The following is a 16,084-nucleotide window of genomic DNA, read 5'->3' as shown; positions in this document are numbered from 1 at the left end:
TTTAACTAGTTTCTGAATAAGTGGTTAAAGGAAAAATTATGCTAAGGGATAATCAAGATCACATGCCTGAATTCCTGAATATGTTTCATCAAGGACTTTTATTTGTTTACTGCTAGAGCCCCTGTGTCCAGGATAGCACAGAGAATACTTAAATCAATTAAGAAAACAATGGACTGTCCGTGTATATTTATAATTTCTCAGGGAAACTGGGGGGAGAAGGGTGACAATTATCAGAAGAAAGGTGACTGAGTATAAGAATGCGAAATGATAACTATGCACACTAAGAGACAAACAAACAAGTAGAATTGGATTAAAAACCAAAATGTCTTTCATCCTGCCAAAGGCCAAGTTTCTCTCAATGAACAGATGTGTAAAGCATTTGTGATCTAAAGCAGTGCTTTCACTGTAGGTTTAAAAAAAAATATTCTAAGGGGGGAAAAAATTCGAGGAAATGTGTTGTTTATTTGCCTCTGGTGAGTAATGGTATCACTTCAAGGAAATAATGAGAATCTACTTTTTTATGTAATATAGACATTTCAGATAGAGCGGTAACTATAATCCTGGAAACAAATTCCTGGCTGAGTCATTCACCCTTGCTCAAGACAAGCTTTCACTTTGCATTGAATATTAATGTGATGTTTCTGCTGCCCCCATCCCTTCTCCCAAGTCAGCTAGTCAGTGATTCCTCTGTGGCTGGAGTGATACTGTCCTCCCAGAAGGGTCAGGCAAATTCTGCTCAGACACTTCCAGGGATCCCCACACGCCTTTTCACTTTCAAGGACCCATTCATGAACTTTTCCCCAAAGGCCCATGAGTGAAAGACCTCATTGTAATGCCAACTATGCATCAGGAAGAAAAATCCATTTGTTTTTCCGAAATGTATTAACTGTACCAGGCATGCTGGTACAATTCCAGCCCAAACTAAAGCAACTTTGAGTTAGTCTATTTCATTCACCATAAAGAGTGGGATTTCCATTGAACTTTTGAAATAATGAAAATATTGGGAGTCACTGAATAATCTTATTCCAGGGAGATACATATTTAAAAGATCATTCTGCGTTGTATGGGAGTAAAAGTCAAGTCAGGGAGTGCCACCAGAAGGCTGTTTTGGTAGTCAAAGAGAGATCTGTTCATTAAAAAGGCATTAACAATGCCCTTTGGAATAAAATTGACCAGCTCCAAGTGTCTGGCTTCAAGGAAAAATCTATACTGTGGAGATGAAAACTAACAAGGCTTTAAAAACTACTGTACTGAGCATCTCACCTGAATAATCTCTGTAGCTGTCACCAGGTGGCAGATGTTGGAAACCTGGGTCATGGTGTTGTTACAAAAGAGACAAGGGGCTCCAGATTGAGTCACTTGTGCTAAACCTATGTCACCAAACTGAGACTTCATACCAAAACTAATTATAGTTTCAGCCTTTCCTATGAATATAACCTTTAACCAGTCAACCTGGAATTACCTGGCTAGCACTAGTGAGGTAATCCTATCTAATAAAAGAGTAATATGCAAATTGACCATCACACCAACTCACAAGATGGCTGCCCCCATGTGGTCAAAGATGGCCACCCCTATGTGGACACAAAATGGATGGCAGGGGAGGGCAGTTGTGGTCTATCAGGCCAGCAGAGGAGGGCAGTTGGGCAGAACCAGGCCTGCAAGGGAGGGCAGTTTGGGGGCAACCAGGCCTCCAGGGGAGGGCAGTTGTGGGGGACCAGGCCTGCAGCAGAGGACAGTTGGGGGAAACAGTCCAGCAGGGGAGAGCAGTTGGAGGGAACCAGGCCTGCAAGGAAAGGAAGTTGGGGGTGACCAGGCCTGAAGAGAAGGGCAGTTAGGGGCAATTGGGCTGGCAGGGGAGTGGTTAGAGGGTGATCAGACTGGCAAGCAGAATTGGTTAGGGGCAATCAGGCAGGCGAGTGGTTGGAAGTCAGCAGTCCTGGATTATGAGAGTGGTCCCAGATTGGAGAGAGTACAGGCTGGGCTGAGGAACACCCCCCCATGCACGAATTTCGTGCACCAGGCCTCTAGTCCCTGATAAAACCCCTTCCATCTGAAATAAGTAGGGTACCTAAGCCTGAAATAATCTACTCTTTTCCCCCTTCTGTCTATAAAAGCCTTCCATTTTTTATAGCTCCTTGGAGCTCCTTTCTATTTATTATGTAGGATGCTACCAATTCATGATTCATTCAATAAAACCAATAACATCTATAAAATTTACTCAGTAGAATTTTGGGGGTTTTTTGTTTTGTTTTTTTTTACATATATATTTTATTGATTTCTTACAGAGAGGAAGAGAGAGGAATAGAGAATTAGAAACATCGATGAGAGAGAAACATTGATCAGCTGCCTCCTGCACACCCCCTACTGTGAATGTGCCCACAACCAAGGTACATGCCCTGACCAGAATCGAACCAGGGACCTTTTAGTCCATAGGCCGATGCTCTATCCACTGAGCCAAATTGGTTTCGGCTAGAATTTTGTTTTTTAATAGTATGTAACCTTTATGGTTAGGCCTTTGTAACCATGGACAAGTGAGAGAGGTGCAGTCAACATGATTTGGTCCATAAATGCAAAATTTATGATCAATATAAATTAGCCAACTACCCATTACTAGCAGGGCTGAATTATGAATTTCATGGGCCCTGGGCACTTTTAAATTTGTGGGTCCCTTCACTTTTAAAATTGTGTTAAAGTATGTATAACAAAATTTACAATTTTAGCCATTTTAAGTGTACAGTTCAGTAACATTAAGTACATTGGAATCATTTTAACATATTTATTATTTTATCTATTCATTTTTATTCTGATTTTCAAAGAAATTTAAATATTTTCATGGGTCTTTAAAAGTATTATGGATCCTAAACACTGCTTGCTCTGTCTAATGAATAGGTTGTCCCTGACTATTTTAGATGGGGGGGGGGGGGGGAGGGAGAGGGGAGGGAAAGAAAGAGCAAAATTGAAATGTACTCCAACTGACTTTGGAGTTCACATAAACAAAATGACATTCAAACTTGCTTTTCCTTTCTGTAGGGATATTCTTATTCCAGGAAGTAGTGTATCTGAGTAAATGAAATATAGGACACAGGCAGACTGACATCAAGCCCTATTTTTGCCCCTGAATGTATCATAGCCAGCAAAGGCGGGGGGGGGGGGGGGCTCAGACAGGCCCAGCAAGGAGCCTGAGGGAACAGTGGCAGCAGACTCAAGAATAGCACCAGATCCAGGCCAGGAGTCAGGCAGATATTCCAGATCAAGCCCAGGATAGATCCCAGGGTTTCAATGGGGGAGAATCCAGAGTGCAGCAGAGAACATATGTATCAGTCACAGCTGCAAACTAGAGCATGGAAATACATAAACAAATGGAAAACTGAGGGGAGAAGAGGAAATGCCAGCCAGGCCTGCTGAGTGCTGTTTTTCAAGGGCCTGACTTGTGCCCTTGGGCACTTCTCTTCTCAAGCCTCACTTTCCCCGTCTATGCAGTTAGGAATTGAATTAAATAATCTCTAAGGTCCAATGAATCATTTGTATGCCTCCAGCTGCCTAATAATGCCACTGTTTTTTTCTGTTCTAGCTCTAGACTGATAAAAATTCATAGATTAATGTCCAAGTTTCAGAGTAGATGTTGCAAATGGTAGCTGCTGGGCCAAATCTGACCCACAAGTGAGCTTTGTTTGACCTGTTCAATGTTTTTGTACTTGGAGTTATTTGACAACACCCCAAAATCAGGAGATGGCTCATAAAACTGAACTTCTGCCTTTTCTTGAAAAGATGGCAGCTCTCCCTTCTTTGGCCCCAAGTTTCCATATGGTGTTGGCTGGAACTGAGTAGGAGCTGCCCCTGTTATTATTTAAGTCTTTTTGTTAATCCTCACCTGAGGATTTTTTTCCATTGATTTTTAGAGAGAGTGGAAGGGAGGGGGAGATACAGAGAGAGAAACATCGATGTGAGAGAGACACATCAATTGGTTGCCTCTCTCACGTGCCTGGAATCAAGCCTGCAACCAATGTATGTGTTCTTGACCGGAATTCAATCTGGGATGATTCAGTCTGAAGGCTGATGTTCTATCCACTGAGCCAAACCATCTAGGGCAGAGCTGCCCCTTTTAGATGAAGCCTTCATGCTCCTTGGTGTCCCAGTCCCTCCCAAGCCATTTAACTCTTGTGCTGTTCCTATAGGTAGTTTGATTTGCAGTTAAAGGTCAAAACTGTTTCTTGCTGAATTTCATCTCTCCAGTGTCCAGGTGCTGTCCATTGCGAAGTAGCTTGAAGCTGACCTTCAGACCTCCTAATCCATCCCCTTTTGATTCAACATGAACAAAACCTCTGAGCACTGATCAACAGCATCACATTTCCCTAGGACGATTTTCATTCAAAATGCAGTTTTCCCTGTCACTCATTTGCTCCCTATCTTCTGCTAATTGTCCAATCAGAAGACATGGAGTCCCTCTGACAAAATGTTGCTCTTGGCCCTGGCCGGTGTGGCTCGTTAGTTGGGCCTTCTCCTGTATAATGAAAGATTGCTGGTTCGATTCCCTGTCAGGGCACATGCCTGTGTTGCAGGCTTATTCCCTGGTAAGAGGTGTACAGGAAGCAGTCAGTTAATGTTTTGCTCTCACGTCAATGTTTCTCTTTCTCCCTTTTCCCTCTTTTCCCCTTCCCTCTCTTCTTTCCTCTCTAAAAATCAATTTAAAAGCTTAGAAAAAAAGTTGCTTGGCTCTTCAGGACATTGAAGTTCAAAGGTGCCTGTCTCCAAGGATCCAGTCAATTAATGCCTGGAGGACTGAATAGGGGAAGTGCCAAGTGGGAGCTCTCACTGAGAGAGAGAGGAAGACACACATACACAGACAGACAGAGAGACGAAGAGAGCATGGGAATCAGGAACCACACGGGTAATACAAGCTATGTGCCCACCTGCCACTGCCATGTTATTCCCTGTGTTAGCTCCACGTTTCTTCATAAATGGGTTCTGTGTTTCCTCTACTAGACATCTCAATTACAACTGAACTAGAACAAAATGAACTTTGTAAACAGTTCTACAGGAATCCTATATAATAAAAGGCCCCTGACCATAACAGATTGACCAGTTGCTAAGAGGTGCATTTGCCACTTCTTGGTCCCTCCCAGCAGCCTGCAGACTCTGATCGCTGAATGGCCAACCAGGACACACGGGGAATGGGTTAGGTGGCAGCAGGGTGGGACTGGGGACTAGAGAAAGGGCAGAAGATGGCCCTGATTACAGGCTAGGCCTAGAGAACCTATCTACACATGATTTTGTGAGCTGGGCCTCTAGTTTTGTCATAATAGGTTGAAATAATTCAAGAATAATTTTTAAGTCAAAATGATACAGACTGGAACAAAGAAATTCAAGAGCAGGATCATATTCTGAATTTTTTTTTTCCTGAATAAGTTTTAACATTATCCACTCTGCAATATTCTCTTCTCTTCCCCTTTCCATCACTGCATATTATCATTTCTACAAACTAAATACCCCTGGGACCTCTACACTCTATCTCCAGAGCCTCTGCTTTGCTTCAAGCAGCCCACCCTGCTCCTAGCCCCCATGGACCCTCACCATCTCCTTGCAGTTGTCAGGGTAAAGGTTCTGAACACAAATCACAGCATTTTACTTTCCAACTTAAAATCTCTGAGGACCTTTCACTGACTCCAGGGTGAAAGCTAAGTTTCTTTATTTGATGCTGGAATCCTGCTGATAACTGGCCTTGCCTCCTTCCCACATCTGGGACCCATACTCTCCATTCATAAGAGATCTTACATGTTTTGTCTCTCAGTTTTTGCTCTTGCTATTTCTCTCTACCTGGAAAGAGTTCCGGGTTCGTTTCTTGTCAAGAGCAATAAAAAGAAAAAAAAAAGTTTAATAGAAGCCTTTCCCATCCTTTAACTCCTGTCCTTGCTCCACACTCTCTGAAGATAGGAATAAACCAGTGGTCTGTAAACTGCTGCTCGCGGCTCTTGGCCCCTTGAGTGTGGCTCTTCCACAAAATAATATGTGCAGGCATGGATGTACAGTACAATTGAAACTTCGTGACCCATGCACAGAAGCCAGTTTTCTGCTCTCAAAAGAAATTTCAATCGTTGTACTGTTGATATTTGGCTCTGTTGACTAATGAGTTTGTCGACCACTGGAATATACCATTAAAATCAAAGTAAAGATAAAAAATAAAAAATAAATAAAAAATAAATAAATAAAATCAAAGTAAAGAGCTGTCAGTGTGTGTTCCTGGACTCCCCATAAGTACTTGCCTAACGAACAGTAAGGCTGAGAGGCAGCAGAGGGTAAAGACCATGGACTCTGAAGTCAGACCAGGTTCAAATCTTAGCTCCTTACAGAGTTATTTTGAGCAGGTAATTTTACCTCTCTATGCCTTAATTTCCTCATCAGTAAAATGGGATGTTAATAGTACCCACCTATAAAGTTGTTGAATGAGTTAGATGAATTACTTAGGTAAGGCTCCTAGAACAGACTAAGAATTTTTGCATAGGAAGGGCTATATGAGTGTTTGCTATTCCCGGTTTTCGGACAATAGTATCCCTCCAGTCCACAAGAAGGAGACTAAGTGCTGTGCTACTCTACATGTGTAGGGCGCCAGTGTAGAGTTCCTTATTAGTTCAGTTGGAGATGCTCCTGAGAATAGCCATGGTAAAAGCTGGTGCCATAGACAGAGCCTCCTCAACCAGGAGGCTCCTTGCTGCCTAAGCATGTAGCTGGAAGAGCCAGGCAATGTGCTCACATACTGACCATCAGTGGTCACAAGCCTTGCCACCACTAAGTCCTGTTCCTCTGGTCTTTTTGTCATTTGCTTGTCATAATGTAAGGCTGGTGTGCCATGTTTACTTAATAGACAGAGAGAGAAGGCAATTTGTTTTGCATCCTGCTGCTAGGGTCCTGTAACTTCTGAATCCAAATAATTCAGAATCAAAGCAGAAGCTTGCCAAATGCTTCCTAGGGAGCTCCATTACACCCATGCATCTTCTCCCCTCCCCCCAGTGCTGGGGTCCTTCTGGCATTTGTATGTGCTTCTGTTATAGCACATAGCACAGTAGCATACTAAATTTTTTAGTTAAAAAAAAATAGAAATTGCAAGACATATTTTAATCTATTAACTTAATAATAGATATCTGGGTCAGGGGAACCCATAACATTAAATGAACTCATTTATTAACACATCTGATTTCAGAAGCTTTAAACTGTTTTGTGTGTGTGTGTTTTTTAAAGGGTTGGGGGAGGGGGGAATGATTTTGTTACACTCTTTCCAACAAACTCATCAGTTTGGTGGGGTCAAGGATAGTGTGTCCCTCTCCCCAACCCCTCCCATCTAGGCCATGTCTACTGATGCCCAGAGAAATGTTTCATTAGGAAATTTTTCCTGAAGCTCCCTTAGTTGCCGTAGCAACCCAAAATTGGTTTCACAGTCCTGTGTACCATGGGAAGCCCTGCTGAGGAGGGCTGCCTGCTGACCTGGACTCTGAATCAGGCTGCATATGCTGGCTTTCCTTCCTGGACAACCGGAACAATGCAATGATGGAAATAACACGCTTGCAATGAAGACCTCAGGGATACCCTTGCTGATGTAAAACAATTTATTTTTAAAAATTCTGTTGTCTCTATTGTCAGATTTTTGTATCAATGTTAAAAAAAATACAAAAAAAACCACATTCTTCTCAATTTTTTTTTTTTTCCTCAGTGAGCCCTAAATAATTGAACAAAGGACTCTCAGTGGAGAGTTAGAAAATCTATGCTCACGGTTCAGTAATTTGTTGAAACCAGTTATCCACTGAAAGTTTAGAGATTCCAGCTAAGAAAGAAGTGCTATAAATAGAAGAATAGCTTCCATTTCCTAAGCATCTATTAATGTGCCAGGCACTTTATGGGCACTTATTTGACAAACATTTATATATCACTTACTATGTGCCAGGCACTGTTCTAAGTACTTTGCACGTATTACTTTATTTAATCTTCATAACAAGCCTATGAGGCAGCTTCATTTTACAGATGAGGAAACTGAAGTACAGAGATGTTACAAGGTCACACAGCTAGTAAGCCATAGAGACAAAATTCAAACCTAGGCTGCCTAGTTTCAGAATTTGTGCTCCTATTTATGCTATATATAGCCTCTTTCAATAATTTAATAAATTAGATGTTACTATGCTTACTTAGAGATTGGATACTGAGGCTCAGCTAGGTCACGTGTTTTTATGGCTTTTCTGCTCCTGACCACATTCTGACCTGGGAAAATTCTGGAAGTTTTCCTAAAGGTTAGAATCAACCTTTCACTGTCCACCTCCCAAGCACACATTAATAGGATTTTTATAATACTTCTTTCAAAATTATTTTTAGGAGAGTAGGAGGCCCAATCTTAGTAGATAAATTATTTTGAAATACTGATCTAAAGCATACACTGACACGAGATAAATATGCAAGCTTAATGAGTTTAATTAATTAGATGAAAGTGTTTCTTTTAAGATCACAAAATAACTGCTATTTGAAGGGTGAGCTAGTGGTTGGAATAAGTTACTTAAATGGTTAAAGCATTCAATTGTACTATCCTAAGAAAGTGCTCTTGGAATATGGAAGAGTGATTTCTTCCATAGGTGAGAGATTTGTCAGTAGGGAGAAGATATAAGTTGATGCTCTAAAGTTGGGGTCACTTTGCCTAGGCCAAAATATGAGTCCTTTGAATATATCACAGTAGAGTGACCAACCATCCTGGTTAGCCTGGGACTGTCCTGGTTTTAACACTGAATCCCTCACCCCAAAGAAACCTACCAATCCTTGGCAACCTGGGATGCTTGGTTACCCTAAATTAAGGACCAGCAATTAATGAAATTTTGTGTGAGAAATTCTCTGTTGTATGGAGAGGGGGAACTGAGCAGAGAGATGAAGGGCATTCCAGGCAAAAGGAGAAGTTTGAGCAAAGGCCCAAGGTATGAAATGTTATGATGGTATGTGGGAGTTGCAAGGATCTCATATGACCCTAGTTTGAAGTTGAGAGAGGAGGCACAGTGGAAAGTGAGGTGTGGCTGGCCAAATATGAAGCTGATAGAATCTGAAATGGGCAGATAGAGCTTTATGAACCTCCATGTCAAGATATTTATCCTCAGGACCAGGAGCCCTTTTATGGTAGTTGTGGTCTTTCTGGTTCTTGGTTAACTTAATTGGCTTGGCTACAAAATCTTAACTCAGTGGTCTTCAAAAATTTTTGCTCATTTGAAGATTATGGATCCCCTTGCATATCGTTAAATTGACCTTTAAAATATTTATTATAAGTATAAACATTGCAAAGGTTATAGTTTCTGGCACTTTATAAATATTGCATTTAAAAATAAACTATTTCCCTAGACAATTTTGTCTCAGTGGATAGAGGATTGGCCTGTAGACTGAAGGGTCTTGGGTTTGATTCTGGTCCAGGGCATTACCTCGTTGCAGGCTCCTCCTGGCCCCAGGCCCTAGTCAGGGCTTAAACAGGAGGAAACCAATCAGGGCTCAGAGTTATCCTAAAGGATGTGGGGTCTGGGGTGTTTTTACACCAACTCTAGTCCGTCAGTGGTTGAGGACTGCTGCATGAGAGAGAGAATAAGGAAACATTAATTTTCCAGCATTTCTGGTTTGACACAACTGGGTTAGAGGCTGCAGCAGGGAAAGGTCCCTAGACAGTTGGAGTTAGAAGTCCTGCCCTATAAGATCCAAGAGTATATGGACATGGTATTAACTGGGTCTGCCACATCACTTCTTTGTCTCCCCAACATAGTTTACTCTGCCCACCACCCTTTCTTGAAGTATTCTCTCTCTTTTATTTTTGTCCTGATACTCTAACTGGGTTTTTATTTCTATCTTTGCCCTCTCAATCTCCTTGAATGGTTATTTTTCTTTCTTCTACCCTTTAAACAAGAGGAAACTAGAAGGTGGAACTTTAGTCTTCAGTCCTCTGTTCTTTGTTTTTCACACTCACTTGATATATTTTTTTTCTAGCCTCATTATCTTAACTCTTGCTTCTATGCAGATTACTCCCTGTGTGTTGCACATAATTATGTTCAATGACTTAGCTGTTGAGATCAAGATTTATTTAAAAGTCTTCAGGAAAAAATACTTTGAGTAGCTTTTATAACTCAACAGACTGGAAAAAAAAATCTATAAATGTGTGCTGGGAGTCATTCAGGAATTACACTTCCCACTGACAATGTGAGAAGCAGCCTCAATATATGACTCAGCTTGCAATCAATGGAGCATTAGGCTTCAAGGAAATGGGAAAGTCTCATACCAATTTAGAATGTGTCACTAAATCTAGTCTGACTCTTTGTCCAGAAAGAAGTACAGCTCCCTATTGTCAAGGTCTAAGCTCTTGGGATCTTTGTCTGCTTCCTGGGTAGAGCTATAATTTACAAGGTTTGCTATCAAGTAAATCAGCATGATGCATGCCCTCAAATCAGGCCAGTGAGTGAGTGAGTGCGTGTGTGTGTGAGTGCGTGTGTGTGTGTGTGTGTGTGTGTGTGTGTATATGTGTGTGTGCGCGCGCGCGCACGGGGGGGGGGGGGCGGGGGGGGGGAAGCGGGGGTGGGGGGGGCAGAGAGAGAGAGAGAGAGAGAGAGAGAGAGAGAGAGAGAATGATTGATGGTGGTGAATAGGGAAATAGGGAAGGGTGGAGTGGTCCAGTGGGGGTGGAGGAGGTGGAGCCTAAGGGAAGAGTAAAGGATGGTTGAGTAGATAGGTCTTTGGTTGACTCTGGCTGCATTCATCCCACTGGCGGCTCAGTGAGTAGTGAAGAGGGGAAAGAGTTTTCGACTGGCCTGGTATTTTACAATCATCATTTACAAATCCCCTTTAACCTCTATCTTTGACTCATTTTTAAGAATGAAGCACTGAAAATTTGGTTGAAAACTCTGAGCACATGGTAGGGACTTCATCAAGAAACCTCAAGAATTCCGATTTCTGATTTTTTATGACTTATTTAAAATTTTGTTTTTAGGTCCTGGCCACGTAGCCCAGTGGTACCAATATGCCAAGGTTATAGTTTTGATCTTTGGTCAGTGCTCATACAAGCATCAACCAATGAATGCATAAATAAGTGGAACAGAAAAAAAAATAATAATAAAATAAATAAATAAATAAATAAATAAATAAATAGTTTTGTTTTTATTTTCTTTTTAGAAGCATAAAGATATTCTGTTTGTCCAGGAGTTATGAAATTTCACTAAGATACATCTTTTTTTTAATATATTTCATAAATTTTTACAGAGAGGAAGGGAGAGGGATAGAGAGCTAGAAACATCAATGAGAGAGAATCATCTACCATCTGCCTCCTGCACACCTCCCACCGGGGATGTGCCTGCAACCAAGGTACATGCCCCTGACCGGAATTGAACCTGGGACCCTTCAGTCAGCAGGCCAACACTCCATCCACTGAGCGAAACCGGTTTCGGCACTGAGATACATCTTGATGTGGGTCTATTTTATGCTGGGTATTCTATAGGCCCTTTAGGTTTGCAAACTTTATAATCTACTGTCCTAAATTATTTCAAGGATTACTCCCCTCAGTTTTTTCTGTTCTCTCTTTTTTGGACTGTATTAGGATGTTTTCTTACTGAGAAGGTCTTGTAATTTTCTTACCTTTTCTGTCTAATATCCTATCTTTTTGCCTTTTTGTTCCATACAATGGAAGACAGCCTTAACCTTTTTAAAAATATATATTTTATTGATTTTTTTTTTACAAAGAAGAAGGAAGAGGGAGAGTTAGAAACATCAATGAGAGAGAACACATCAATCAACTGCCTTCTCGTACATGCCATTGACTGGAATCGAACCTGGGACCCTTGAGTCTGCAGGTCAACACTATCCACTGAGCCAAACGGTTTAAAGCAGCCTTAATCTTTTTATTTTAAAAAAATTCAACTATAATGTTACAAATTTAAAAGGATCCCTTTGTGGTAGTGAAAACACAATACAGTGTATAGATGATGTGTTGTAGAATTGTGCACCTGAAGCTTGTATAATTTTGTTAGCCACTGTTATCCCAATAAATTCAATAAAAAGGAAAGAAAATAAAGGCTTCCTTTGTGTTCTCTGAACATTCCTTTTTATAAGTACAACCTTTTCTTCTTTCATTGATGCAATATCCATCTCTCTGAGGATTTTGATGATTTAAAACAATGTGTGTGTTTTTTTGCCCAGCTCAGTGCTTGAGCATTGTCCTATGAACCAGAAAGTTATGGTTTGATTCCCAGTCAGGACACATGGGAATTGGTCCCCAGTGGGGGGTGTTCAGGAGGCAGCTAATAAATGATTCTCTCTCATCATTGATGTTTCTATCTCTCCCTTTTCCTTCTTCTCTGAAATCAATAAAAAAAATTTTTTTTAAATGTTTGGGTTTTTTTGTTTTTTTTTCCCTCTCTCTCTCTGGATAAGTTCTGTTTCCTCAAAGTTATATTTATCTGTGTGTTGGTTTGGGTCTTTCTGAGTGTTTCCTTTTGCTCACATTTAAGGATGGGATATAAGAACTGAATGGAAGCTCTGAGAGCATGAATTGGGACTTGTCAAGTCTTATTTCCCTGTACCGTGGTCTAGCAGGACCAATCAGTTGCAAATCCCCTTGTCAGGATTTAGAAGACTTCTCGCTGAGCTGGTCAGGATGCTCAGAGAAGGATCTTCTAGTCTCTTGGACAGTGCAAGCGTGGCTGCAGTATTCTGGGAGCTGAGTGGGAGAAGTCTGGTGTAAATATCCAGTATGTAAATATTCACACCCTCCTGTTTTCTATATGGCTGTCCTTATGCTCAGCTGTGCCTGATGTCCCCTAATGAAGAAACTCTGGGCTTTTCTTCCCCAGAGAACCTTATGTTCACACTCAGAGGAAAAGCTCGTCTCCCGTTAGGGTGGGGGAGAGATAGTTGCCCTGCTGTGTAAATTAGGAAGGGCATCTAGGGATTTGACAGCTTCTAAAAATAACTTTCAATCAATCCCCTTTTATCTCAAACCCTTATTTTGGACCCACTTCCAGAGGTACCTAATGTTGCTGATTCAAGCAACCATTGGGTTTTGCAGCGTGAATCAAGTTGCTTGACATCTTTCACCATTACTGACTTAGGACTCAGTTTACTAGGATCTGCTTAGCCAGTTAAACTTGTCCAGGCATTTTCTAACTTTGAAAATTTAGCTATCTCCTTTTCTTTTCTTTTTGTCCTTGTGCATTTTTGTCCTTAATTTTTTTTTTCTTCCTAGGTGTTTTAGTGAGATTTTGAGAGAGAGTGGAGGTTATTTTGTGCTTTCTATTTGTTATTTTAATTTAGGCATCATAGGACAAAACCTTGGATGCTCCACTAGTCAGATCCCTCCCTTGGGAAACAGGGGCGGTGTGGGAGACACTTAGGTCCTTGGAGGTGCTTCAGAAGAATAAAATCCTGTGAACCTAGAAAATTCAATTTTTTCTCAGGCCAGAGAATATGGGCATATATGTACTATCTAAGGCTCACTGGAGAGGAGGCTCATGACCCACTGCTGCATCTTATCTTCTACAATACTGCTCCTTCTGCAGGGTTTTGTCTACAGTTCACCTCTTCTTTCACCTCATTCCACCTGAATGAGTAACTCCTGGTAATCTTCCCTGCTCTAGAAAAGGTAACTCTTCACTGATAACTTCTTACTCATCAACTGTTAGAAACAAAACTGATTTTTTAGAACATGTGAGAATGCTGAAGATGAAAAGAACTTAGGAAACACTGAGTTTCACCCTGCTGTTGTAGAGTTGAGGAACTGGTAGGTCCTGAGGGGTTAGTTGATTTGCTCAAGGTCACATAGCTGCACAACAGCAGAACTAACAATAGAACTCCATCCCTAGTCAGGAGCCTGTGCCCAATACCACCTGCTGTGTGGGCAGGCTGCCAATCGGCATGTCCACATCTCCTTAAAGATCATTAAAGTGGTTCATAAACCATCTTACAGCTGAAGCAGTGTGTGTTGTAATTTTTATCATGTTGATGATTATTACATCTAATAATAATACCCAGCATGAGCAACCACATCTCAAGTTTTTAAATGAAAAAAGTATTTGAGGATTAATAGAGAGAAAAAAAAGAGAGGGCTTATTTTGCATATAGAAAATTTAGTAACAGACTCACTGTTGTTCTTTGCCTGTGTTTACAGAGGGTGCAGAGGGGTGACATGGTGAAGCAGCTGATAGGCAAAGGTAGGAAGCTGGAAAGAGCCACCTCTAACCTAGTGACCCCCTTCTCCTTTTGTTTGTGAGAATTTTGACAGTCATATCTAATCAGAGATACTCATATATTACATATCCTAAATAATAAAAGCCTAATATGCTAAGTGTCCAGTTGTCCATTCAACCAACCAGTGCATAATATGCTAATGATATGCTAAAGCCGCTCAACCACTCACTATGATGTGCACTGACCACCAGAGGGCAGACGGTCAACCAGTTAACCAGTCACTATGATGTGCACTGACCCCTATAGATTATTAGCTTGCTGGGACTGAGTGAGATGGACCAGAGATGCCCTGGAGCCCTCCCATGGTCCTTCCCTGGCTGACCAACCTCCTGCATCCCTCTCTGTCCTGATCATGCACCGGTGGGGTCCCTTGGCCTGGCCTGAACCTTCTTGAAATCCAGGACCCCTCGGGAGATGTCAGAGAGCTGGTTTCGGCCTGATCCCGCAGGCCAGGCAGAGGGTCCCCATGAATTCATGCACCAGGCCTCTGATATTATTATGTGTAATAGTAATCAATGTGATAAAAAATAGCACAAACTCTGATTCAGCTATAAGGTGGTTTACGAACCACTTTAATGATCTCTAAGGAGCCGTGGATATGCAGACTAGCAGCCTGCCTCCAAGGCAGGTAGTGCTAAGCACAGTTCCTGACAAGGGACCAGGATTCAGACCAACTCCTAGGGGAAGGACAGAGACTGAAGAAAGAAATGGCCTAGGACTCCCAGGATACAGGAGGATTTTGGTGTATCAAATGCAGACACTAGGATATTACTTAAGAAGAAATTTCCCAAGCAAGAATCAGGAGCAGTGTGGGGAAAAGTTGCTAAGATTAAGTTGTTTCTTTTTTGCTTCTTTCAGTATTTAGTTCAACAAATGCTTGAGCAGTAAGTCAAATCAGATCTGGTAGACATCAGAGGTAATGGACATTGCTCTACTTGACCACTGAACACACATTTCCCTTTTTTTGGTAATGGTATCTAATGTTTACTCAATAGTCAATGGGCTTCAAGGGAACCTGATGCTACCCCTCTTCTGATTTAGAAATGGGATATATGATACGAGGTATGCAATTTACCTTAAGCTCATAAACACCATCCCAATCACCACATTAATTGGATTAGGAAACGTTCGACCAGCCTAAGTTCAGGACTTTGGTTCAACAAGTAGAAGAGGGCAAGTGCTCTTCTTCCTTTCATCTGAACAAAAAAGCATGTGGGTCCCAGAGCCTCTATAGTCATCTTGACACCACATGGGGAGAAGCCTGCCACGAATGGAGTCAGTAATAGTGAATCTGAGATACGGAGAGAAACTGGACTCTGATTCCATTATTTCAGCATTTGGATAAAGCCTGGCCTGAACCTCTGAACCTGTGTAGTTATATGAGCAATTATATTCCCTTACTGCCCAAATTAGTCCATTTTACTTGATATAAAATAATATATCAACATACTCTTCTCTTTTGCATTTCTATCTACATGACTTCTCTGGACAGTCAAGGGTATCTACTAACCACGGTGGGGAGGATTGAGATTGCTAAAAAATTAATTAATGAGGAAAAAAAGAGTCAATTTTTAATTTTCTTTCTTTCTTTTTAATTGATGTCAGAGAGGAAGGGAGAAGGAGAGAGAAATAAAAACATCAATGACGAGAGAATCTTTGATCGGCTGCCTCCTGCTTACCCCACACTGGGGATGGAGCCTGCAACCCAGGCATGTGCCCTGACCAGGAATCAAACCATGACCTCCTGGTTCATAGGTCAACACTCAACCACTGAGCCACACAGGTCAGGCTCAAACTTCAATTTTCTACTTGAGTCCAAAAAGGAGAAGAAACTGAGAGTAAGGAGGCAGACTCT

This window comes from Pipistrellus hanaki (genome assembly GCF_964339955.1).
Source record: "Pipistrellus hanaki genome assembly, chromosome: 13".
Classification (NCBI taxonomy): Eukaryota; Metazoa; Chordata; class Mammalia; order Chiroptera; family Vespertilionidae; genus Pipistrellus; species Pipistrellus hanaki.
Note: the sequence above shows the minus strand (reverse complement) of the source record.